The following is a 27937-nucleotide window of genomic DNA, read 5'->3' as shown; positions in this document are numbered from 1 at the left end:
ACAGAGGAAGGCATTTCGAGAGTTAAGTAATGACCATTCGATAGTTGTCAGGCCAGCTGACAAAGGAGGCCCTATTGTTTTGATGGACCGACAGGATTATTTTGAAAGGATGAGGGTAATGCTGGAAGAAGACATATTTTATTCCAGCGTTGACATGCAAGAAGTAATTAACAAAATATCTAGGGTGTATGACATGCTAGATGATTTGGTTAAAAGCTATGATATAACATTGGACTTATTTAAATTCTTGAAAGTGAAACATCCACTTATACCTGTCATTCAAGTTTTGCCCAAGGTTCATAAATCTACATCTGATCCACCTTTGCGTCCCATTGTTGCTGGCCAAGGATGGTTAACTGAACCTTTTTCAATTCGCCTGGAACATTATTTAAAACCAGTTGTGGAGGCGAATCCTGTGATTTTGAGAGAGAGCAAACAATTTTTGCTTGATCTGTATGATTATGTGAGAGGTTTAAAAGAAGATGATCATTACATTCTAGTAACACTAGACGTTACAAGTTTATTCACTGTCATCCCCAATGATTTGGGAGTAGCTAGTGTACAACGGTATTTGAACAGCAAGTCTAACCTGGGGAATAATACAATAGATTTATTGGCCCTATTTTTAGAAATGGTGTTGTATAACAACGTCTTTATGTTTAATGAGAAAATCTATTTGCAGAAAGATGGCGTAGCTATGGGCACTTCTTGTGCCAATAGCTACGCCAACATAGTGATGGCTGATTGGGAAGAAGAACTTTTATTTCCCCACATAGTTTTCCAACAATATGTAGGGTTTTATAGAAGATTCGTGGATGACCTCTTCTTGATTTGGAAGGGGGATGAAAATAGCCTTTTGAAGTTTGTTTCCATAATTAATAATACCGCGGACTTCCTTAAGTTTAGTCTTTGTTACTCTACATCCAACATTTCTTTTTTGGATGTGAATGTTATGAGATTAGAAAATGGGTAATTAAATACCTCTGTACATAGGAAAGCCTGTCATAGGAATACCCTACTTCACAGACACAGCATGCACCCTAGGTATGTTTTTGATAACGTAGTAAAAGGACAGATGATGAGGGCTTCTAGGTTAAACCCAACAATTGAAGGTTATGATCAAGAGGTGTTAGAGCTTAAGAACAGGTTCATTGAGCGATGTTACAATAAAGGAGATTTAGAAAAGGCAGTGACCCTAGTGACTGAACTAAGAACAACAAGGGCATGACCGTATTTTTCGGGTCGTAGTGACGATGTTCATACCCAACAGGTGAAGAGAACAAATAGTTTGAAAATACCTATGTTTTATACGAGCGATGTGGGTGTCATTAGAGATGTAATTACGAAACATTGGGATATCCTATTGTTAAATGATGACATCAGTGCCATAGTGGGTAATAGACCTTTGTTTCGATATAAAAATAAGAAAAATTTGAAGCGAATGCTTTGTAATTATCCAGTTAGGTTGACTAATATTGGTTGTACTACACATAGTTTTAATTCAAGACCCTGTAATACTTGTAATCAATGTCAATACATTGACACAGGTTGCATTTTCAAGCAACCTGTTTATGGCTATGAATTCCATTTTAGTACTCAAACCAATTGTAGGAGTACCAACGTTAGTAAAACAACTTCATGTAGGATGGACAAAGGCTCAATAAAAAAAAAAAAAAAGTAATGTACTTACCATAACATTCTATCTGTACTGATCATTTTCATTCTTCCTCAACGGCCAGTATTTTAAATTGTGGCTACTAAAACACTTACCTAGCTAAGTGCTTGGCATGTACAGCATTTTATATTGGTAAAACCAATAGGCAATTACGTGAACGTATTAGAGAACATATTTATCATATAAGAATTGTCACTGAACATAATGCCTTAGCCAAGCATTATAAGCAGTGAGGTGCACTGCATTGTTTTAAGTTTTTTGTTATGCAAATTATCACCCCCAGTATCAGAGGAGGTGATATAGATAATTATACCGAAGAGTGTGAGTTATGATGGATTATCCGCTGTAGAGTGGATAGATCACCAGGTCTAAATGATAAAGTTCATTTGCAACCATTCCTTTGGAGAAGAAGGTTATTCAGACCTAAATAGAGGAAGGGGTTGCAAGTATACATTCATAATATATATATATATTTATGATATTAATGGTTTTATATACTTTTATTGTATGAATATGTTTGTTGCTTTAAATATTCAATTGCTACCATTTTAGCATGTGTTTGAAATAACCCATGGCATGAGTTTTATTATTATTTAAACGACTGCTTTTTAAATGGTTTTAAAGTCTGAAAAAGCCTTATGGTGAAAGCGCTTACTTATGAAATAAAACTTTGCCTCTTGTGATTATTACCTTTTTGATTATTTGTTGGCGTTTTGACAAGACTGGATTTGGCTGCTGTTTTTGCTCCTGTGTATGTTTTATGCTTTGCAATTATTTGGACTTGTCCTTTTTATCACAGGAGCATTTATATCTTCGTGGTTTCTGCTTTTTTGGTACTTTAACATGATTAAATTAGTAAAATGTTTAAATTATACAATGAAAGCTTTTTGTACTATATATATATATATATATATATATATATACACATATATATATATATATATATATATATATATATATATATATATATACACATATATATATATGCACACACACACACATATATATATGTATGTGTGTGTGTATGTATGTATATATATGGATCCCTATCATATGATAGAAACCTCATTTGACTGAAACGCATTAGACTGAAACCATAAGACTGAAATTTCAACATACTAAATTGTAAACTGGACCATATAAAACCAGATTAGGTGGGGGGCTATGCCCCCCGCACCCCCCTAACTCTATATTCTAACTCCAGAATTGCACTACAGTGGGAGAAAGGGCATATACCTTTCACGTACCTTACAGTAGTCTACATGCTGCCACTACTATGCCCTTTTCCCCACTGTAGTGCAATTCTTGAGTTAGTATATATAGTTGGGGGGGGGTCGCAGCCCCTCTACCTAGTCTGGTTTTATATAGTCCAGTTTAAAATTTAGTATGCTGAAGTTGAGTATTATGGGTTTCAGTCTTATGGGTTTCAGTCAAGTGACTTTTCAGTCTTTTGAAATTTTTTGAAATTTCAGTCTTATGGTCTCAGTCAAATGAGTTTCAGTCAAATGAGGTTTCTATCATATGATAGGGATCCATATGAAAAACAAAATAAAATAAAATCCACAGAATCACCACATCAACGTGGTGGTTCTGTGGATTTTATTTTGTTTTGTTTTGTTTTTCTGGTGTTCTTGTTGCTTCCACAGACCCTTTGTTCCACAGTGGATTATTTCTTTGTCATTTATATATATATATATATTCACATTGATTCTTTGATTTTGTTACTGTTCTGACAAAGTCCTCTTTGGAGGGATAAAATTGCTTAATTGGATTCACATGAAATAGTCATTTTATTATGTGAACTTCCTTTTTGGCGTTATTGCAGTATTAGTTACTAGTTATTTTGAATAATGCCTCACCTGTTGTGCTGTTTACTTTTAACCTCTGTCTCCTAGAGCAGTTTCTGGTGTAGGTTAAGGTGTTATATAGTGCTTAGGATGTGGCAGTGCTGTTCAGTAACTAATTTCTAGGGTTAATCACAATATGACATATAGTGCTAGGATATTGTAGTGCTATTCCACGTACAAGCTAGCTTCTCTGAGCTTATATCCATGATGCCACACTAACAGGTTTCGGACCTAATCCTAACTTTGTAAGGAAATTTTTATGCAGGGCACTGCTAACTGCAACTGCCCACACAAACTTGCCTGATTTATAAAAGCTTGAAAACATACTCCTATGCCCTCTTGCCAATAAACAGCTATGCCTTGAGTGATTTCCCACTCAGAGAGACCAGGTAAACATCATCTGCCACTAGGTGGATGATCTTGGAATTTCTTAATGTAAAAGCATAGCAAAAGCAGCTCTCAATGGCAGATTAAACAAAAAACTATCAAACAACAAAGTCCCTGGCTAATTCGCCATTCTGCAAGACAGTTTGGAAGCAAACAGGGCTAATTATGCAAAAAAAATTAAATTATTTAAAAATGCTCAAAAACAGTAGTGATCACTGTATAAAACAAGTACAAGAGCAGTAAATCAAGAAAATATTCTTCGCATGGATGGCTCTGGATGCATTTGAAACACTTTTAATGTGTTGCAGAATTTTCTGTAAGTGAAGACAGAGCCTTTAAAACTTTCCTGATTTATAGCAGAGAAAAACAGCTTAAAATATTGACGTCTATGCCCTCTTGCAAGTAAACAACCACACTTTGAGCTCCCTGAAGTGATTCCCAACTCAGACTGACCAGATAAACACCTTCTGCCACAAGATGGATGATCCCAGAAGCCAGATAACAGAGAAATGACTCTTTTTCCACAAAATTAAACAAATGGTTTTAAATGCTCAAAAACAGCAGTGATCACAGTAATAAGGCATGTTGGATCAAAAATCAACTCTGCAATCTCATTAAAACCAAAAACAGGAGCTATTTCAAGGCAAATTACCTATTATTAAGTGATGGTTTGTCAAACTTCACTGCTCTTCCAAACCCCGAGAACATGCAGCATGTGCTGAATTCCTCCCAGAAACTCTCTACACCCATGTTAGTGGCTGCATAGAGGCTACTATACCTACCAGAAGTAAGCCCAGGACTAGCCTCAGAAACAAACTGCCATGGTGGCATACAAAATTAAATGGGATATACAACAAAAGGAAAAAATATAACAAAAATCAGGAAGGGTAATTCCTGTAAAGATGAAAACTCTCTCATCAAACAAAATAGGCAACTAAAAGGGCTAATTAGGTCAAGCAAAGTCAACTTTGAGGCTGAGATAGCCTCCCAGGTGAAAGATAACCATAAGGCCTTCTACAGCTATGTCAGAAATCTCAGGGGCAGCATACAACAATGTGCTAACTGGTGGTTAATGGTACTGCATTTGCAGAGCCTGGTGATATAGTGAACCTGTTAGTGGACAAATTCACTTCCAACATTACCCACCTCTCACCCTCAGCTATCTCCCCAAAAATACCCTCATACATAACCCCTCCAGCTGTAACTATGGAGCATGTACTGGCTGCACTCACTAAAGCAAAGAACACAGCCTCATTGTGCCCCAATAACATCCCAGGATGCCTCCTGAGTAGTCTAAAAATGACTTATCAGGACCCCTGGAGTCATTTACCTATAGTCATAAAACAGGCTTCGTGCTACATGTAAGGAGGACTGCAATTGTTATCCTCCTTCATAAGGGAGGACCTTCAACAGATAGTTGAAACTACAGACCCATTAATCTGTCTAGTCTTATTTACAAAGCCATGGAAATAATTGTCATGGAAATTATCAACAAGGACATAGGAGTCCTCCAGATACTGGATCCATCCCAGTTTGGCTTTTTAAAGGAAGGCCATGCATACTGAATCTAGTGAACTTTGAAAAGGTCACTAGGGCAATGGATGAGTGAAACATGGTCCATACTGCGTATTTAGGTCTGGCTAAAGCATTTGATACAATACCCCACTCTGGCATTGTCAACAAACTTACAGAACTAGTTATAAACCTCTCTGTAACATGTTGGATATCTAGCTGGCTCACCGATAAGACCCAGGAGGTTAGAATCAGTGAGGCCACCTCCACAAAGGGGCAATTCACCAGTGGACTCCCCTAGGGCTCTGTGCTAGACCCACGTCTCTTTGGCATCTACTTCTTGGATGTTAAATCCAATGTCGAAGACCTGTGCCTAAACAAGCTCACAGATGATTGCAAACTGGGAGCAGTCATCAAATTCCCCCTAAGACAAGAACACCCTTCAGAAAGGTCTAATACAGACAAACACTTGGTGCCAAAGCCATGGCTTAAAATTCATTACCAAGAAATGCATTGTAGTACCTTTTGGAAAGTCAGCCACCTCAGTTAACTAAGTCATCAATAAAACACACCTAAAAGTTGATTCACTAGTCAGGGATCTGGGAACTCATGTAGATAGCAACCTAGCCTTCAACCAACATGTTTCCATAGTGGTAAGAAAATCCTTTTTATGTTGCTCTTCTTATAAGCAAGGGCATGGTATCTAGGTCCAGACAGGTCATCATACAACTGTACTCAACCATCATCAGACCCATTGTAGAGTATAATGCCCCTTTCAATATGTACCTGACCAGACACACGCAGCAGCTAGAATGTCCATAAAGGTTCCTTACAAAAAGAATACAGAGAGTAAACAGAATCTTCTATGCTGATCATGTCAAAATCATGTCTCTTTACTCTGTATCATGCAGACTTCTGAAAGTTGATTTTTTCCTGGCATACAAGGCATCCCTGGACCTTCTTTTGATGAACCTTTTGCACATTCACAAAACAGCATCAGCATTACTAGACTGAAAAACATAACTGGGACATGTTGAAGAGATAGATATGTTTCTCAGAGAATTCCCATTCTCTGGAACAGGCTCCCCATCCATGTGAAGCAGACTCCTTCCTATCCCTATTTAAGTGCAACTTGGAACAATGGAAGTGTAATTGGAAATTCACTCCTGGTCTGGCTTCTATTTTTCTGATTGACAGAGGCAGTCAGGAAATGACCCCTCTATAAATTAGATTTTGTAGGTCACATTTGGGTTGCACAGCTAGGCTTATATGGGCCCTACTGGTCAGTCTAGTATATACCTATGAACCTATAAACAAGTGCAATATGTCAAAAAATATCATCTTGGATGGCTCTGGATGCAGTTTCATTCTTTAATCTTTCAAGTTTTTATGCAGTAATATGAGACATGACCCAGAAGCTATGGCTTTAGTTAGTCCAGCTTTTGCTAACCATTTTGTTAGTTCTAATCATTCTCCTTCAGACAAGAACAGTAAAGTTATTGATAAGTTTGGGGGAAAAAGTGTATGCTTCTGCTGATATATTTTTGGAATTCTAAATTATTAGGGTCATATATTAAAGTTTGTACTAACAAAGTATGAGTATATGATGTATGTTTTAGCTGCATTTACCCATTGTAAGGAACAATCTGCATTATATAGTCTAGTTTTTTTTGTTTCCCAGGTCACTACTCATTGTTTGAAATGTGTTTATGACACTGTAGAGTCTGCTTCCAAGGCTGTTGTCACTGTTGCTGTTTTGAGGAAGTTTGTCTACCTGCATTCTTATAACCTCCCAGATGATGTAAAAAATCCACATATTCCAGGGATCTAAACCTTGTCATCACAATGAACAAAACATGCTGGAGGGATAGCTTCCTGACCCAGAGACTCCCCATACTCTGGAATATACTGCCCATGCATGTCAAGCAGAGCGCCTCCTTGACCTTCTTCAAAAGGAACCTTGACGATTGGATGGGAGATAGGAAATTCACCCCTGGGATCATGTCAGTCACCCTTAGACAGGGGTCCAGGGAAGTAAATATTTTGGGAAGAAATATCCAGGGAATTGTTATGGCTAGACTTGTATAGGCCCTTGGGCCAATAGCCTAGTACCAACCTATGAACCTATAAAAATGAAATGTTTTGAATTCTTTGGATAGAGATTAAGGTTTTGGAACCTCTGTTTCAGGGGTTATCAAAAAGTGGCAAGCAGTAAGTCTCAGCAAAATGCTGGTAAGCAGACTTTCAAAAGCCGTCCCAGAGAGGCTCCAAAAAAAAAACGAAGTTGGAACCACCCAGAACAAAGTACAGTTAAATAAGGCAGAATGACTGTTTAAGGGACATCTCCCACCCTGGCAGAACCCCTACGCCTCCCACAAAATCTGAATCTCCTTTGCTGTCTTTGGCAACAGATTGTTTCAGACAAATGAGTTTTGAAGCTGATGAAGGTAAGATACAGATGGCAGTAACATGGAATTCCTGCTTTCCAGGGGATTCCTTCTCATCCACCTTTCCAAACCCTCCTGTCCTACACCATGTGTTGTCTCATGAGATAATAGAAGTAATCCCTCCTTCCCAGTTGGGAAAATGATTTTAAGATTTTTTTTATTGACAAAGAAAATTCCAGGAGACCAGTATTGGACTTTCTTACCTGTATCAGTTTGTCACTGTGCCCACGTTCAAAGCGTTTTCACTAAGTAACCAGTCACCCCTTCTTCTTCATTTGAGTTTTTTAGTAACCTTAGATTTAAAAGATATATATCATATTCCTCATCATCCAGATTTCAGGCTTTTCTTAAGGTTTTGTGTGTCTGGTTACCCTTTGGGCTATCCGCTGCTCCAAAACTGTTCACAAAGTGTCCAGATCCTGTCATAGCCCATTGCATGCTACAGGAATCCAAATTTTCCCATATTTAGATGACTTACTTATCTTTGCAGAGTCTTTTTCAGAATGTCAGACATCTCTCATTTATGTACGAGTTCTTCTACACAGGTTGGGATTCCAAGAGAACATTCAAATGCATTTTTTGACTCCATCACACAGGATTGTGTTTGTCTATTTACTAGACACCTCTCTACCAAGTAGCTTTTTTTCCACAAGGAAAAATAGATCTATATTTAGATATGTTTCAGGGGTTTTCCACTCACACTTCTGTCATTACGAAGAAATACCTCAAAATTATGGGTCCCATGTTATCCAAGATTCTCATGATGTCTATTGTAAGACTCCACATGAGAAATATACAGTGGTATCTGAAGATGTTCATCGTGTTTCACTGTTGCAGTCATTACACTTGGGTTATCCTGCTGGCAGGCTACCCGCAGTCAGCCTGAATTCCAAAGTCTAGGTCCGGTGTCGGTTGCTGTCGCCTCTTCCCTGACGTCAGTGTGCCAGGGGTATAAAAGATGCAGCCGACGCCATTTTCTTCACTCTTTCTTGCTGCGCAGTGCCCGAAGCAAATGCAGTTTGCAAGTGTCAGTCGGCTGACTCCTGAGATTTTCAGAATCGAATTTCAGATCCGAAATCTTCATTAAAGCTAAGTACCCCGTTGGGGAAACTTTTTTCTTGCTCCAGACCGATGTCAGAAAAAGTTAACAAGTGTATTTCTTGTGGGAAGCAAATACCTCATAAGGATTTACATTCTTACTGTATTCCTTGCCTAGGCCCTGACCACGATGTTGCTAGTTGTCGGTTTTGTGCTAGATTTAACCAACGCACTATTAAGCGTCGGTACGATTTTGCTTTGGCTGAAGATTTAATTATATAATGCCGTCGGAACAACCGATGACCGGAGTTTATAAAAAGCGCAAGGAAAAGGAAAAGGACAGGCATCCAAGGTCCAAAACCGACGAGGCTTCCGCTAGGCCAGTCGCCGGTTCTCAGTGAGGCACTTTTGCAGCCCCTGACGCCCGCTACCTCAGAGCCACAGGCCGCTTCCGACTCCCACGTGGAGCCGACTAGGCCTCTGGATACTCAAGGTATTGGACACTCGGAAACTATTCCCTCAGATGGGTCCGGAGCCGCTGAGCAGGCATCAGCTTCTGAGGGTGTTTTCAGACCTACACAGTTATATGTAAAGCCAACCTCAGCTTCAAAGGCAAAGACTAAAGCAGCTCTAAAGACAAAGAAACAAGTACAGTATTCTCCTGGACAGACTTCCATGCCTAAAAAACAGATGCTTAAAATGGCCGAAGACCTAATTACTTTGATCAGGGGTTCCCATCCCCCTCCTGATAAGAGGCCTAGGCAAGAGACAGAATATGAATCTTCAGATCAGGTTTCCATTTCCTCTGACTCCTCTTCTGAACAGGGATACTCTCTTCCTCCCTATGAGGATTCTGCTGCTGAAGAGTCTATTCCTTCAGCCTCTCCTCCTGAGGATTTTTCCTTTGGGGAAACCCTGCATACCATGAGGGAGCACTTTCACTGGGAGAGCCAAAATTACTCAGAATCTAAGAAAAGGCTCAGAGACTTTCTTTTACTACCTCAGCACAGACCTCTTGCTATTCCACCTGTTCTAGACATTGTAGATGATGTATGTTCAGAGTCCGGCCTGTCTCCTGACTCTTTACCCCCTGCACCGGTTAAGCCAGACAGATACTACAGGGTTCCAGATTCTCATAAATTTCTATATAAAAATCCTGCTGCTGACCCAGAAACCATATCTTAGGGCCCCAAAGGGGTCAAGGCTTCCACTGCAAAAAACCCTGTCCCCTCTGATAGGGATTCTAGGGCACTGGACAGATGGGGGAAAAAAGTTTACACTTCTGCTACTTTGGCTGTAAGGGCTTTAAATTGTCAGTTTCATATGCTTAAATATCAGCAATATTTAATGACACTGCTAAAACAGAAAATGTTGACAAATTCTGAATGTCCAGACAACAAGGAAATGCAGGATTTATTGCATGCAGCTGAACAAGTGGGAAAGCATACTTTGCAATGTGGTTTTGATTCACTGGAGGCCTCTTGCAGGGCAACTGTTACGGGTTCTGTCATTAGAGGGCATGCTTGGTTAAAGGAACAGAATCTGCCTGATCATGTTAAAGCAAAATTATTGGATGCTCCTTTACAGCATGATACTTTGTTTGGGGTTAAGGCAGAAGAGGTGTTGAAGAAAATGGAGGATAAAGCAAAATCTATGCAGACAGTTAAGGATTTCTTACGGGTACAGCCACCTAGATTTAGCAGGAACTGGCCTTCAAAGAATTGGTCCTTTCCAGTGTCAGACAGGCCACAAAGAGGCAGATACAGATGCCCTAGAGGCATATCCCAGGCCCAAGACTCATACAGGCCTTAACAACGGGGTGCTTCTACCTCCAAAAGCAGAGAAGACAAATCACAGCCTTATAGGAAACAGTCCCAATGACTTTCCTCTGCCAATACCAAGCACTTATCTTTTGGCAGCCCCCTTGGGGGGAAAACTAGCACTTTTTTCACAAAATTGGCGCATGATCACCCAGGACAAATGGGTCTTGAATATAGTGTCCCAGGGCTACAGGTTCCACTTTCACACCCTGCCAAAGGCAAAAGGTATGCCATACCTGCCACACAATCAATGGGCAGAGGCACAAAAACAAGTTTCATCCCTCATGGACATGAGGGCCATTCGACTTTTCCTGGTACCCAGAAAGGACAAAGCCTGGAGACCTATACTGGACCTGTCTATTCTAAACACTTTTCTGGACATTCCAAAATTCAAAATTTTGACTCTGCAGCAGCTTCTGCCCTTGCTGGGCAAGACGGCTTGGCTTATAACTTTGGACTGCATGTCCCAGTCAGACAATCTTGCAGAAGATACCTCAGATTCATAGCTGGCTCAATGCACTATCAATTCTCTGCACTGCCCTTTGGCTTATCTACTGCACCCAGGGTCTTCACAAAATGCCTGGCACCAGTAATTGCTTTTTGCAGACAAAGGGGGATTCAAATATATCCTTACTTGGATGACTGCCTTATTCAAGCAGAGAACAAGGACATTCTACTGAAGCATCTGGCGTTTGTAAAAAGATTACTAATTTACCTAGGGCACACTGTAAACGAAAATAAATCAAAACTAGTACCCTCTCAAGAGATAATATTTCTGGGTGCAAGCTTAAATGCAACTGCCCAGATGGCTTATCTCACGCCAGACAAACAAAGGCAACTGACTTCTTACTTCGAAATGTTGGCAACAAAGTCCCAGTTATCTGCAAGAAAAATTCTGCAAGCTTTGGGCTTCATGGCATCCTGCATTCTACTAATTCCATATGCAAGACTGCATATGAGGAAACTACAATGGTATCTAAAAAGTGTTTGGACTCAATATTGCCACAGCCTGGAAACATTAATTACCCTCATTCCTTGCCTGCTACAGGAGTTTCGATGGTGGGCACAGGCCTGTCACCACAACAAGGGACAGCCATTCACTCTACCCACAGCCAGGCAGACAATAACAGCAGATGCATCAGATTATGCCTGGGGGGCCCACATGGCAGGAAAATGTATACAGGCCACACGGCCTGCAAGCCAAATACATCTTCATATCAATCAAAAAGAGATGCTAGCTGTTCAGAATGTCCTGACAGCCTTCAAGGATCTACTTCATCCAGGACAACTGCTGATTAAGACGGACAATACTACAGTCATATGGTGCATAAACAAGCAGGGAGGCACACATTCCTACCCCCTCTGCAGACAAGCCATGACTTTGTGGAACAGAGCATTGACTTATCAAGTACACCTGCAATCACAATTCTTGCCAGGAAAGACAAATACTCTGGCAGACGAACTAAGCAGAAACCTCATGGATCCTCACGAGTGGAAACTAGATCCACAAATCTTCAGCATGATAACAAGGAAGTGGGGATGCCCAGACATAGATCTATTTACCTCCCCTCACAACTGCCAACTACAGAGATTCTGCACAAGGACTTATCACAAGCAAGCATGGAATGTGGATGCTCTATCATTCAGCTGGAAAACCCTTACGGTATATGCCTTTCCTCCACTGCCTCTCCTCCCCAAGGTACTCCTAAAAGTCAGACAAGAGAAACCAAAAATGATACTGATTGCCCCAGACTGGCCATGCCAGCACTGGTACCCAGTCCCAAAAGAGCTTGTCTCAAGGCCCAGCTTGGACATTGCCTCAAATTCCTCAATTACTGACCCAACAAAACAATCAGATCCTGCACAGCCAACTCAGAACACTAAATCTGGCTGCATGGTGGATAATGTAACCATTCAGAGCACACCTCTCTCTAAAGCAGTTATTGATGTTATTTTGGAGGCCAGGAGGCCCAGCACCAGAAAATCTTATGCAGAAAAATGGAAGAGATTCTGTGCTTGGAACTAGGCACAAGGAATTGACATGCTTATACCAAATATTCCTCAGATTTTACAATATCTAACTGAGATGCTGGACAAAGGCCTATCCTTCTCATCAATTAAAATCCATGCCTCTGCCATTTCAGCTCATTACAATATGGACCCACCTATTTTTTCACATCCACTGCTAAGGCAGTACCTCAGAGGGGCCAAAAACATAAGACCTCCAAGGAGAGTGCCAATACCTGCATGGGACCTCAATTTTGTTTTGGAAAAACTCACACTGCCTCCTTTTGAGCCAGCCAATACAGCTGAGATAAAATTCTTATCATGGAAAACAGCTCTGCTCCTAGCAATAACTTCAGCAAGAAGAGTCTCAGAGTTACAGGCACTAATGGCTGTGGAACCTTTTATAATTTTCCATCCAGACAAGGTTTCTCTGAGGACAAACCCAACATTTATGCCTAAGGTAGTGTCCAGTGTGGCTCTTAACCAAACCATTCATTTGCCTACCTTTTATCCAAACCCACAGAATAAGGGGGAGAGACTTCTGCATTCTTTGGACATACACAGACAGTTACACTTCTACTTGGACAAAACCAAAGCTTTCAGAAAGACTGAGCAACTCTTAGTGGCATATGCTGCAGGATCGCAAGGAAAAGCTATCTCAAAGCAGACTATTTCAAAATGGATAGGCCACTGCATTCGTTTCTGCTATTCACAACATGGCAAATCAGTGCCTAAGGGCATTAGGCCACATCCAACCAGAGCAGCAGCCACTTCAGCAGCCTTCCTCAGAGGAGTACCAACCAAGGACATTTTGGAGGCTGCAACTTGGACTTCAGTGCACACTTTTACAAAGCACTACCACTTACCTCTTTACTCTAAATCCAGAGCAGGCTTCGCCACTGCAGTTCTGCAGGGCCTCATAGCCACTCCTAATTCTATTTAGGCCCAGCCACCCAACCTCAGCTTTGGGATTCAACCCAAGTGTAATGACTGCAGCAGTGAAACACGATGATCATAGTACAGTTGTGTACCTACCATAAATGTAGATGTTCGAGTGTATTCACTGTTGCAGTCCAGGTTACCCTCCCACCATCCCCCTTACATTGCTGGAACTTATCTATACTTCTCTATTCTATACAACCTATGTGGTGCTTGGAGATGAAGGTAATGTTTATGTTAGTGCATGCATTCTTATTTGCAAAATTTTTAACCTACCCTTTTTGGGGGCACCTGACATATGGGGCAAGAAAAACTGAAGAAGGCGTCGGCTGCATCTTTTATACCCCTGGCGCACTAACGTCAGGGAAGAGGCGACAGCAACCGATGCCGGACCAAGACTTTGGAATTCAGGCCGACTGCGGGTAGCCTGCCAGCAGGATAACCCAAGTGTAATGACTGCAACAGTGAATACACTCTGACATCTACATTTATGGTAGGTACACAACTGTACTTTCCTTTGGTCACAGCAGGAACACACATTTCTAGGGATTCAATAAACTCCTACAAGAAGTGTACATGTTTGCACAGCGAGCAGCAGAGCTAATTACATATTCATACCACGCAGCATGTTTAAATGTAAACAAATGCAGTTTCATGGCTTGCAACAGTGTTGCTACACAGGAAACCATGTAAAGTAACACGGACAGCAGCTGACATGTAAACCTGTTTACTATGGACAAACTACATTTGTGTGTTACTGCGAAATGCCACAGTGATTACCTTGGTTTTTAATACAGCATTGTATATATTTCCAACACATTACATGACAGTGTATACAGTGCAAAGTATTGTGAAAATCTATTTCAGGCATACTGAATAAAAGGTTGTGTAAATGATCAGTAAGTTTACATAGACTTCATTATAAATAGTCAGGGGAAGTGTGTGTATTGAATAGGGACACAGAGATGACTTGTAGGAATGAACACAGGGAAATAGGACAGGTGAAACATGGTAATGATAGAAGATGAAAGCATGTCAGTGAAGACAGTTGTAGCATGAGCAACACTAATAACAAATCAACATGATACAATACTGACTGCATGGTGAATTTATATGTAGAATGTACCATCACCCAGGATGATGCCACAATATAATCAAGAAATGATCAGCATCAACAATTGGCTTAGCTTCTGGTGTCAGTCTAGGAGGATCCAGTATTTCTCAGCCTGGAATGAGATGGTTGACAAGCCATGCTGCTTTACCAGCAATGGTCTGCACCAGTGTCTTCTAGGCTGTCAGATACTGGCAAAGGCACTTGCCTCCCCCATGGTGCCCTTTTTTAGGCAGTGTCAAAGCAACAAAAATACCAACGTAAAAAATCCACTGCAGGCAAACTCAAGGTTCTGTTGCTTAATGCTAGGGGTATAAACATAAATCTGCACTGGAGTAAGTTGCCAGCCTGCTAGCTGACAGATTTGGTGAAAACATCACTCCACTGGATGCAAAGGCCATAGCCCAAAGCATATCTGACAACAGTCCTCTCCCAAGTGTCTCTAGAGGTCTGGTCATATCTGTGCTCTCCAAGGCTAAAAACAGCCTGAGTGGTACCTGATAACATCCCAGGTTGCTTACTAAATAATCTAAAACATGACTTAATGGACCCACATTGCATCCTGTTTAACTATAGCCTGAGAACTGCCTTTGTTCCAGCAGAGTGGAAAAAAAGCAACAGTAATCCCCTTGCACAAAGGAGAGCTGTCAACCAACCCTTGGAACTATAGACTCATAATTCTAACCAGTCTCATCTGCAAGGCCATGAAAAGAATCATCATGGACATTATGAACGAGGAGATAGGTGACCTTCAAACTCTAGACCCAAACCAGTCTGGCTTTAGTAAGGGTAAGTCATCTTTATTAAACCCAGTAGACTTCTTTGAGAAAGTCACCAAAGACCTGGATGAAGATAAGACAGTGCATACCACCTATCTTGACTTGGCCAAGGCTTTTGACACAATCCTCCACTCGGGTATCATTGAGAAACTGCCCCAGCTGGGGATTAACCCTTATGTCACTAGATGGATAGCCAGTTGGCTCACTGACAGAACACATATTGTCCAAGTTGGTGACTCAGTCTCAACCAGTAGAGCCATCACCAGTGGTGTACCACAAGGATCTGTGCTGGGGCTTTTAATGTTCAGAATCTATTTTTTTTGGAAGTCCAGGCTACAGTAGACAGGCTTTGGCTTGTCAAGTTTTCTGATACTGGCAAACTGGGTGCAATCATAGAACCCACCAGCAATGTTAACATATTACTGGAGGGGTAATGCAAATTATTAGTATCAAAGCCATGGTCTACAACTAAATGCAAAAAAAAGTGCAATTATTATTGCCTTTGGCAAAGTGGAATTCCTTGCTAATGACAGTATTGACAACACCCCCCAAAACTCTAACCCAGTGGTGTGAGACCTGGGAACACAGGTAAAAAGCAATCTGAACTTTGACCACTAGATTTCCACAGTGGTAAGGAAAGCCTTATACATTATGCACCTCATAAGTAAGGACATTACATACAGGTCTGAGGATGTTATAACATCAATGTACTCGACCTTCAGCAGAACATTAATAGAGCACAATGCTCCCTTTTGCATGTTCCTCACCAGACACCTGCAGCAGCTGGAGAAACCACAAGTGTTTCTCAACAAGAAAATACAGAACCTCAAAACCATACCATGATATATGTGGATAAACTGAAATCCCTGTCAGTGTACTCTGTATCATATTGGCTTCTGAGAGGTACTTGTGCCTGTCCTACAGGGCAGTCTCCGACCCTGCACTGATGGAAATGCTGCACATCCACAAATCTAATGGCACAAGAGTCACTCTCTAGGGATGTTAACCTAGCCTCTGTCATTAACAGGACATGCTTGAGAGACAAATTTTTCTCCCAAAGACTACCACTCCTCTGGAATAAACTTCCAAATGATGTGAAGTAGAGCTCCTTACTAACCCTATTCAACCGCAACATAGACAAATGGATGGGACACCGCAAATTCAACCCAGGAGTAGCACTCATGTCCTTCATGGACAGGGGCAGTCAGTGTTGACCATAGACTCACTCTGAGAATTATGTCCACCTAATAAGGACAATTGGTGCTACTTGTGATGAACGTGGCTAGGCTTTTAAAGACTGTAGGACCGCTATCCTAGTAACCTATGAAACTATGAACATATGTCGACAGTTCTCTGGGCGCATATTACCACAGCTGTTATAGAAGGAGCATGTAATGTAATGGCCGCAATGATCATCAATATATTAGCTTACATCACAGATTGTAATATCCTCTTGTAGCCATACTGTCCATCCACACCTCAATATAGCGTATGTCAATGACAGCAACATTGACATGTCAAGTGGTCATTGGGTCATAGGACACTATTAGGCTGATAGCCCACATCACATGAAATCCTAGACATTATTGTAAAATGAGAGTAAAAATGCCCATGTGTATACTATGAAAGATAGTAAGACTATTGTGCATATGTGTATATTTGATGGATAACTTTACATTCTGCCACTGTCCATATGGGCCATGTGTATCCCAACATTACAGAATTAGCAATCACACATGCAGTGGTCTGGGGATGTCTTGCATAGGCTCAAGGAAGGACTCTGCTTCATGATGTGTGTATGCATATTTGACATGAGAACATCCTTCACTCCTTTGCAGGAAGGATGTCAAGTGGCCAGAAGACAAAGAAAGATGTGTGGGGCTACATGAATTGTACCCCAAGTATGATAGTGAAATGAAGAGCTATTCCAAAGATCACACAATGACCATAATGTACCAGCAACCAAACACACAGCAGTATACTGGGCCTGATATGAAAATTACACTTATGTAGGAATGGAAAATGAATGGCATGCAATGTCACAGTAGCAACACCACAGATGTCTGACTGTAACACTGTCACATTGCACTGTATGGAGTATGGTGGCATCATTGTATGCTGAGGAGAGCATGTTGCGGGCACTGTAGGGCATGGATGTGGAGTCACATCCCTATGTAAAATTGTCTCATAAGTGATAGTTGTATGTATAGACATACAAGTAGCTTGCTGTCAGTTTAGAACACCTATATGTGTAGATTGTAAACACAGTAGTTAATGTTACTGCCAAAGAATAGGTTTCTCTTGAATACTGTCAGAGTGCATGTTACATGGGATGACATAATTATTGTATGCTACAACAAGATGTTTTGAGGAGTGTTGGAAAATTATGTGGACTCTCATATCATTCTAAACTACCTATTTACAGAGCAGAGTACTTAAAACAAGGGCCATGGTACAATTCTAACTTTTATAGTGTCAGAGAATACTTTATAGCTGATGATATCTGCAGTGTCTTGTGGGAAGAAGATGGTAATAGCAGTATCCCACACACTGGTATAAAATGCCCTTTCTAATGTCAAGCAAGTGCACATGCACACACCAGTTGACTGCAGTGAGAACATAACCCCTGCCTATCTAAGTTCACCAACTACAGCCCTTAGTATTTAATGCAAATGCCACAGCACAACTCTGACTTGGAGAGTGCCAAACAACATTTTATAAGTGATGACTGCAGTGTCTGGTGAGAGGAAGATGGTAATAGCAGTATCCCACATGCTGGTATAAAATGCTGTCGCTAATGTTAAGCAAGAGCACAAATACACCAGTTAACTGCAGTGAGATAAGAACTCCTACCTAAATTAGAGAACTCCATACTTAAAGCAATCATCATGGCACAAGTCTAACTTTTACAAAGTTGCAGGACAATTTATAGTGGATGACATCATCATTGATGTTGGATACAAGATGTTGGGAAGCCTGAAAGAAATGAATGTGTAGGGATGTGTCCATCTGTCAAAATACTGGTACTCCATGGGATTGCAGTGATAACTGCTGGATACACAGCTATGCTGTTCTGACTCGATAGAGACACACACCAGTTGACTGCAGTGAGATTAGAACCCCTACCTAAGTACACAAATTAGAGAACTCAGTACTTAATGCATGCACCCACAGAACAAGTCTGACTTTCACAAGGCTGTAGGACAATTTATAGTTGATTACATCATCACTGGATGCTTGACATGACATGTTGAGAGGCCTGTCTGAAATGGATAGCTAGCCATGTACAACTCTCAAGATATTAAATATCTGCATGTTATCACATTGATGAGTCTGCAAAGTGCAGCATTTTCTGTTGTGTTTCCAGTGTACAGGTATACCTTAAAAAGACAAAAGCAAAGTCAATCCAGAAAAAATAGCAAAGCACTGCAGTCAAGGAAGCAAAGGCTGTAAAAAAACTGTTTAATCCACTTCACAAATCCAACAAGGTTAAGCGCTTTCACCCAGGAATCTCCCAGGCTTCATCAGAACAATTACAATCATGCATCATTGCATTATTATATCCCCCAACTACCAATCAAAACAGTTTAAAATATAATTAAAGACATTTTTACTATTAAGAAAAAACTAAGCAGTAAAGGTTTTACTATAAAATGTTAAAACAGATGTACAAACTCCTGTATAAACTTGTAAGTAAGAAAAATATCATTTTAAATACACTTAAAACAAAACCAAATACTGAGTGTGTTCTAGTTCCTTAAAATTACAACTTAGCTGCCCTAATTTTTAGAACACTATTAATACTAATGTTCTCATTTAAACCTGGGTCTTTCCCTGCTTTTTTAATCTGCCAGAACAGCTCTTTATACTCAAGTCTGGCTTCCCACTGACCACCTCTTGTATCCTGGGAAACTTGTTCCAAGACAGTAAAAGTGAATTTGCTATTACAACATGTCTTACAATGTCTATATAAGGCATTAGTTTCTTTCTCGTGGGTAATATCGTATAAGTGTTCATAAATCCTTTTCCTGATGGTCTTCTCAGTCTTCTCCACATAGAAACTCTAACATGCATTACATGTTAAGTATATCACTCCTCTACTATTACAATTGTAATAGCCTTTGGCTCTCAAATAAACCCCTCTAACTTTCAAAAAAAAAAAAAAACTCTCCCTTGTCTATCATGTTTTTACACTGGTTGCAAAAACCACACTTAAAAGTTCCCAACTTTCTATAGTTTACAGTAGGATGTACTTCACTAACTTTTCTCTCAAACATCTCTTTCAGATTCATATTCCTTCTTCAAATAAAGATTGGATTTTCGGATATAGATCTCTTAATCTCCTGATTTGCTGTTAAAACACACCAAAAACTTCCTAATAGTATCCTCTAATTCATAAGAAAAGGAAGAGTATGTATGTACAAAGGCAAGTTTATAGGGTTCCTCCATTTCTGCCTTGTTAATAGTGTCAACATGATCAAGACCTAGTAATGGGCCATATTCCTGCTCCCTTTCCTTCATAACTTCTTCCCTTAAACCTGTAGTCAAAGCTTTGGGGTACCCTCTCTGCTCAAATAGTGCACTAATAAATTCTATTTCCTCAATGAAACTCCGCTGTTCACTACAAATTTTTGATGCCCTTATAAATTGGTCTGTTACAATACCTTTCTTCTGAAAGAATGGGTGTTCGCTCGAGTTTGAGAAAGTTTCTTTAGGAAAAATCCTAGACTGAAAACAGCTATTAATGTGGTCCTTGTAAATAGTGGCATCTAAGTAATTTATTCTCTCTTTTGAGATAGAATGTGTGAACTTCAAAAAAGAAGTGGTTTTATTGATGTATAATCAAAAAATCTTCAAGATCTTCTAGTGTACTGCACCAAAACACGTAAATATCATTCAGGAATCTGGTATAGTATACAATATAATCATACCAATTTGTGTTAAATATGTAATTCTTCTCCCAATAGTGTAAAATACAGTTAGCATACAAGGGGGTGCAAGCAACCCCCATTGCTACTCCTGTCTCCTGCTTGTAGTATTCACCGTTGAAATACATGGTTATTTTTCAAAACTGTTTCCCTAAACTGCAACAAGTTTACCTGTTCATTTTTTACATGTTTACATTCTACCAGGACCTCTTGAAACCATTCCAGTCCTAGTGTATGTGCAATACTAGGAAATAGTTTAATAATATATATGGTGACAAAATCTCTTCATTGTATTTTTTCTGGGGTAATACTTTTGAGAAAATCCCAAGAATCTCTACGAATATGTTTTAGGGAACTAACAAACCCTTTTAAAACCTGGTCTACATAAATTGCTGGAGATTCTGTTCTGGATCCTTCTCCAGCTACAGTGGGGTGCTCAATATTTTTGTGTTTTGGGGATACCAAACAATGGGAATATGTGGGTTAGGTGCATACAAGAAATTGAACAAATGTTCAATGGATAGCTAGCCATGTACAGCTGTCAAGATAGTAAAGATCTGCATGTTACCACATTGATGAATCTGCAAAGTGTCGCATTTTATGTTGTTTCCAGTGTGCAGGTATACCTTAAAAAGAAAGGTTTGCAAACAGCTGTCCACATTACTACAAGAACTAGAATATCTGGATGTGGATTGTCATTATAAAGGTGTATGTGGTATATAAAAAAACATTTGTTATTTATTTCTGTAGTGTAGTTGATATATTTGTGAGCAAATACTGAGATACCAAGTTTGAAGTGCATGGGTGGAGGTAACAGATTGCTGCAGTGTAAATGTGTGTTCTTTCCTTAAAAAGTGCCTTCTGTTTGTGTTTTTACATGTACTTTCATGAGATGAAGACTAAATGGACAGTAAACATAAGTAATACATGCTATTGTGCACTGTCCATAGCACACTGCTGAGCAGCTGGTTTGTGCGATCGATGGCAAAGTGTTTGCACATGCGAGATACACATTTCTACTGCTTTCCCTGTTTGCACTTAGTTAAGCAGCAAGCAAACAGGAGCTTCATTGCTAAAACTGAGTTCTGAGTACTGATTGCATAAAACACACCTACTGCTTAACTGACTCTGTGGCAGCAGGTGTAAATGCACTGACACATTTCTTTTGGAGAACAGATGATAAAGGGTTGGGATCCAGATGTATGTAATAGTTTTCAATAAGTATTTACAATGCAGTGAAATAATTCTTTAAACTACATTCACTGTGTGTTACCTTAGTGCAGCATGTTTAAGCGGCATTGTGTGGAGGTAACCACACCAACAAAGAGCTGCTCACTATCACTTGGCATTGGTGTGCAATGCCAAGCTCTGCATGAACACAATGGCCAGAAAGTGAAGGGCTCCATTTTTTTTTTTTTTTTTTTTTACTTATGCATGTTGTTTGTGATTCTATTTTTGACCAGATTGAATGTGTTAAAATGGGGTTGTGATAAAAGGAGATACTGCCAGCCCAGCTAGCTGGAATTTTGTAAGTAACTATGTCATTGATCAATATTGAAATAATGTATACCAGATGCTTATGTTACAAAGGTATTAGAAGTTTATGTCATGTGTATATCAAACTGCTTGTTCAAACGTGTGTGTGTTGAAAACATGTTTGCAAAGTGTTGTTTGAAATGTAACCACAGTGTGCCCTACTGGAAAAGAACAGAAATGTACATGCACTTTTGTAACTGTTTAAATATACATCTTAACAGTGGAAACTGGGATACAGGAGGTTAACCTCAATCTAGTACATTTTAGAAAAACAGCTGAGATTAAATTACTTTATGGCTAGGCCATAAAAGATGGTATCTTACAGTTTCCAGTGCAGCAAGAGACACAATGTCTGTACTAGGAAACTTTCTGTATTGTCTTTAAGGTGAATTAATTAGTAGTCTTAAAAGCCTGAAGCAATGCAATTGTTGCATCTGCTAGAGAGCTGAGGAGAAGCCCTCGTATGTATATTTTTACAGGTAGATGCTATATACTGCCAACTTCATCAATGGTTGTTTTGGGCCTGGGAACTAAATGTCAGATGACAAGAAATGATGTCATTCTGCAAGCTACCCTGGCAGTAATATTTTATATATTAATTTGAGAAGTCTCTTACTGAGACAGAACATTTTTCATTCTGTCTTGGACCTGGCAACTGGACGATCCATTCACCACATCTGCCTTGCACTAATGAAGTAAGTTTCTAGGGTACAGTAATTCTCTTTGATTCAGTCAGGAATATAGTGAAGCTTAGTTTAGATATTTTTATTTATTTGAGACTGTCCTGCAATGTTGTTTTAAATATTTCCAGTGGTTTTGAATTCAGATGTCACTGTGAATATATATATATATATATATATATATATATATATATATATATATATATATATATATATATTTAGTATTGTCTTGCTCTTTTATTATTTATTAATAAATATATGTAAAACTTTCATTGTGGCAGATCTGTAAAGAGATATTTAAGTTTTCAGAGTACTCGCATATTTATTTGGTGACACCATGTGGGCCACTCCTAATAGCCTTGTTCGTGGTCAAACTACCATTTGTATTAGTATTAATATTACATAGTAAGATTGTACACCCTTTGTTAAGGGCCCTAAAGTAGATGATAAGGAGTGACTGGTGGCAGTGATAACTACTTTATAGTCTGGGCAGAAGGGGGCATAGCTAGTAAACCTGTGCTGGCCTCTCCCAGGTGTTTGAGTGTGTAAATCAAACCTAAAAGTGTGTGTGTGTCAGCTACTTGGGCTGGGACACAAAGCACTAGATGGACAGAGAGTGTGCTGTAGGTCTTGGCTTGGTCACTCAGCTGAGATTTCAATTATATAGCTGTACCAGTGGGGAGTTTTATTGGGGATCTGGAGAAAGAGGGACAAACCAGCCCTGGACTGACTGTGGTCTCTGTGTGGTCTTAGAGGAAATTGCACTTGATGCAGAGAGCTGCATCTGGAAATACTGCATGTGTACTTGTCATCCTGTCAGTGAATGTCCCCCACTGTTGCCAGTGGTGAGGATTGAGGCTACTTGATTACTGGTCCAGTGGAGGGTCATCACATTGGTTGGCAGTGGTGGAATATCTACATTTCATTTGGTTGGCAGTGATAGGATCACCACATCACATATTGGGATTATTTGGTTTTGGATATTGAACTCCTGTAGCCTGTAAACAGTGGTCACTAAAGAAGGTGTTTCTACTCTCAAGCAGCCACACAGTAGACATTCAGAGTTTCATATCACAATAGTTTTATTTATTATTTTTTCTTAGCTTAGTTAGTCAGGGAGAGCAAGCAAGGGTGTCACAGAGGATTATGGCAAGCTGACAAGGAGCCAGTTGGCTGAGATGTGCCAAGCCAAAGGACTGGTGCATGCCAACCTGACTAAAGCAAAAATGATTGCAGCCTTAGTCACAGCTGCATCACAGACCAGCAACCAGGATGACAACCAGACTGGCCTTGGGAATGTAAAACTCTCAGAAAATGGACAGTTCAACTTTGCCTCAGAGGACGTAAAAATCCGTCTGGAGTTAAAGAGACTTGAGCTGGAGGCCAAATGGTTGGAACTGGAATCAGCAAAGAGACTATGGCATTTGGAGGCTGAAGAAAATGAGAGGTAGAGGCAACATGAAAAGGAGATGCTGACTCTTTGCCACGGTCATGGTGATAATGGGGAAGGGAGTAACCAAACCCCAGAAGCAATAAAGGTCAGTAAATGTCCTCCACAATTTACAGAGAGTGATCATTTTGATAGTTTTATTCATATGTTTTAAAGGGTTTGTTAACAGTGTAATGCTGACCAAGGGCTCTGGGTATGGATCCTGACTCCCTTAATCCATGGTAAAGCTGTAACTGCTGTTTCTAAATTGTCTGATACTGATTGCTTAAATTATAATACAATTAAAAATTATTTATTAGAGTGCTTTAAGTTAACACCTGAAGCTTATACAAAAAAGTTTTGTGAGAATAGATGCAAGGCAGATGAAAGTGTGTGTGCATATATTGCTGAACTAAGCACTTATTTTCATAGGTGGGTGAGTGGATGTCAGGTCACCACTTTTGATGGGCTGGCAGACATTTTGGTGAGGGTCAAGCCCTTAGTACTTTGCCTGAGGACATGAGACTCTGGTTGGTAGATAGGCAATGCAATATTGCAGATGAGTTAGGGAAAAAAGGAGACCTGTGCCTAGCAAGAAGGACATCACTGCACAGGAAAGGGATACCCAGTGCTGCACATGGGTATAAGGGAACCCATGGTAAGCAGCCTAAACTGCCCCAACAGAGTCTGCCAGTAACAGGGGAAGCCACTAGTTCAGGTACACGGCCAGGATCATGGGTTAAATGTTTTAAATGTAACCAGTAGGGCCATGTAACATATAGATGTACACAGAAGGAAGGTGGGGAACAAAAGGTAGAGGAGCCAGCAAGTGGGAATAACAGAATGCGAGCAGTAAGTTGTCTGGAGACAACAAAGGTACCAAACTACCACAAGAGGTTATATCCTATCTTAGTAGATGGGAAACAGGCCACTGCTAAGATAGGCACAGCCTCTGACCAACATTTGTGAAGCCTGCAATGGTTAAAGGGGAGCACTACTTGCTTGAGCAGTCTGCTCCAGTCAGAGCTTTAGGAGGGACCCCATTCAAAATACCTTTGGCTAGGGATCATAGGTTGGTACTAGGCTATCAGCCCTAGGGGCCTATACAAGCCTAGCCATAACAATTCCCTGGCTATTTCTTCCCACAGTATTTATTCCCTGGACCCCTGTCTAGCCAGGTGACTGACATGATCCCCGGGGTGAATTTCCTATCTCCCATTCAATCATCAAGGTTCTTTTGAAGAGGGCCAAAGAGGCGCTCTGCTTGACATGTATGGGCAGTCTATTCCAGAGTCTGGGGAGTCTCTGGGTCAGTAACCTATCCCTCCAGTATGTTTTGTTCATTGTGATGACGGCAAGGTTTAGATCCCTGGAGCTTGTGTCTCTGAGAGATTGGGATTTCTTTAAGTGTAGCATGTTCAACAGCTCTGGGTTTGACATGGCCTTGTATGTTAAGCAGAGATTGTTTCTGATTAGACAATATGCGATAGAGTATAGGTGGAGTTTTTTTAGATGGTCAGCATAGGTCATCTGCTTTAGGCTTGTGATTCTTTTAGTGAGGTATTTCTGCGGCCTTTCCAGTTGTTGCAGATGTCTTGAGAGGTGCATACCAAATGGGGCATTGTATTCTATAATGGGTCTAATGAGGGATGAGTACAGTGTGACAATGACCTCCTTTTTTCTAAATGAAAAGCCCTTAGTGATGAGGTGTGCCGCATAGAAGGATTTCCTGACTGTTGTGGCGATGTTGTTATGGAAGGTGAGACCACTTTCCACCTGTGTCCCTAAGTCTGTTATCACACTTTCAGTGTTTAGTGTACTGCCACTTATGTGGTAATTCATGGGTACATGTTTTTTCCCAAAGGGGATAACTATACATTTCTTGGCATTGAGCTTGAGCCCATGGCTCTGCTACCAAGCATCTGTTTCTGTAAGGCCCTTTTGTATAATATCCACATCATTTGGGGATTCAATAATGGCTCCCAGTTTGCTGTCATCTGCGAACTTTGTTAGCCAGTGTCCCTTAGTGTTGGCCTGTACTTCAGAGAAGTAGATGGCAAACAAGAGCGGTCCCAGGAACTGAACCCTGAAGTACTCCACTTGTCACTTGTCTGGAGCTGGATTTGGAGTCGGCTACTTTTACAGTGTGGGTTCAGTCAGTAAGCCAGTTGGCAACCCATCGAGTGACATAGGGATTAATGCCCACCTTAGTAAGTTTTTCTATGATTCCAGATTGGGGGATGGTGTCGAAGGCCTTGGCGAGGTCCAGATAGGCTGTGTGGACCACCATACCCTTGTCCACAGCTCTGGAAACTGATTCAGAGAAGTCAGTCCGGTTCAGGAGACAAGATCGGCCCTTCATGAACCCAAACTGTGTGGGGTCAAGTGTTTGAAGGTTGCCAATGTCTTTGTTTATAAGTTCCATGATAATACGTTCCATGGCCTTGCAGATCAGGCTCGTCAGACTGATGGGGCGGTAGATCCCGGGATCCAAGGTGGATCTCCCCTTGTGGAGTGGGATAACTGTAGCTGTGCATCACTCAGAGGGCATGAAGCCTGAGGTGAGGCTATGATTAAACATGACACTTAGGTGAGGGGTGAGGTGCCAGTTCATTTTGCAGTTCATGTAGTACACAGCCTGGGATGTTGTCTGGTCCCATGGATGCTGTATTCTTAGCTTTGGAGAGTGCATTTTTTTACTTGTGTGGCCATTGTTACTGGAATTTGGCGATCTTTCGGTATTGACATGGGCCCTTTAGGGGGTGAGAGGGAGGTGAAGTTTGCACTGAATTTATCTGCCAGGATACTGGCAACATCCTTGGAAATCAGTATATTTAATGCCATTCTGTTGTAGTTCAGAGCAGATCTGAGCATTGCCGTTTAGATTCTTGACATAGCTATAAAATGCCTTGTGGATGTCTTTGGAATCTTTGGCAATTTTATTTTCATAACTAGCTTTGTAGGATTTTATGAGGGATCTCAGCTTCTTACTGAGGCTGGTAAGGGAGTTTTTTGCATCCTGGGATTTTCCTCTCTTCTGCAACAGTTTCTTCCTTTTGTTGTAAAGTTTGTTTATGGCAAGGGACCAACCGATTGGCTTCCTTTTTTTGGAGGAGATCATCTTGGTTCTATTGGGGATGGCACGATTCATGCACGAGTGGATGTGCTTGTACAGTGCCTTAGTGTAGGATTCAGCTCCCATCGCATGGGTGTCATGAAGTTTGCCTCTTCTGACTTGAGTAGCATGAAGTTGGCTTTGGAAAAGTTCACCTTGACTGGGAGGGTGGAAAACAAAGCAAGCAAGTAGGTGTATTTGAGGATGTCCCTTCAGATGTCCCAATAGGGAATGATTTTGATAATACAGTACCTTGTGTGCATGCAGTTTACATGCACTCAGGTTTGGAGACAAGCATGTGAGTTTGGTAGCCTGGGGAGGACCCATACAGACCACACACTTGAAAACAGGACTGGTGAGGTGTTTCTTCAGAGAGGGAGCTACCCTGTAGCAGTGAGACAGAAGGTGAGCCACAGATGCTGGTGGGTACTGATGGCAGACTTTTGATTGTGTGATGTTGACAATAAAGGCAACCCTGGAATGCACGTAGCTCATGAGACATTTCCCTGAGTGGTAAATTGCTGAAAGCAGAAGGCTGCAGCAGCTATTTGCCATAGAGCAGTATGGCTGAAAAGTACAGTTGCTGCAGCTGTACACCCTGAAAAGAAAAGTAGCACATCACAGAAATCCTTATTTAGCTACCCAGCTGTATCCTAATAGAGGCAGCTGTGCTAGAAGACTTACACA

The sequence above is a fragment of the Protopterus annectens genome, chromosome 7.part1 (genome assembly GCF_019279795.1).
Source record: "Protopterus annectens isolate FY-2018-M chromosome 7.part1, PAN1.0, whole genome shotgun sequence".
NCBI classification, from domain to species: domain Eukaryota; kingdom Metazoa; phylum Chordata; order Ceratodontiformes; family Protopteridae; genus Protopterus; species Protopterus annectens.
This window is presented reverse-complemented; position numbering follows the sequence as displayed.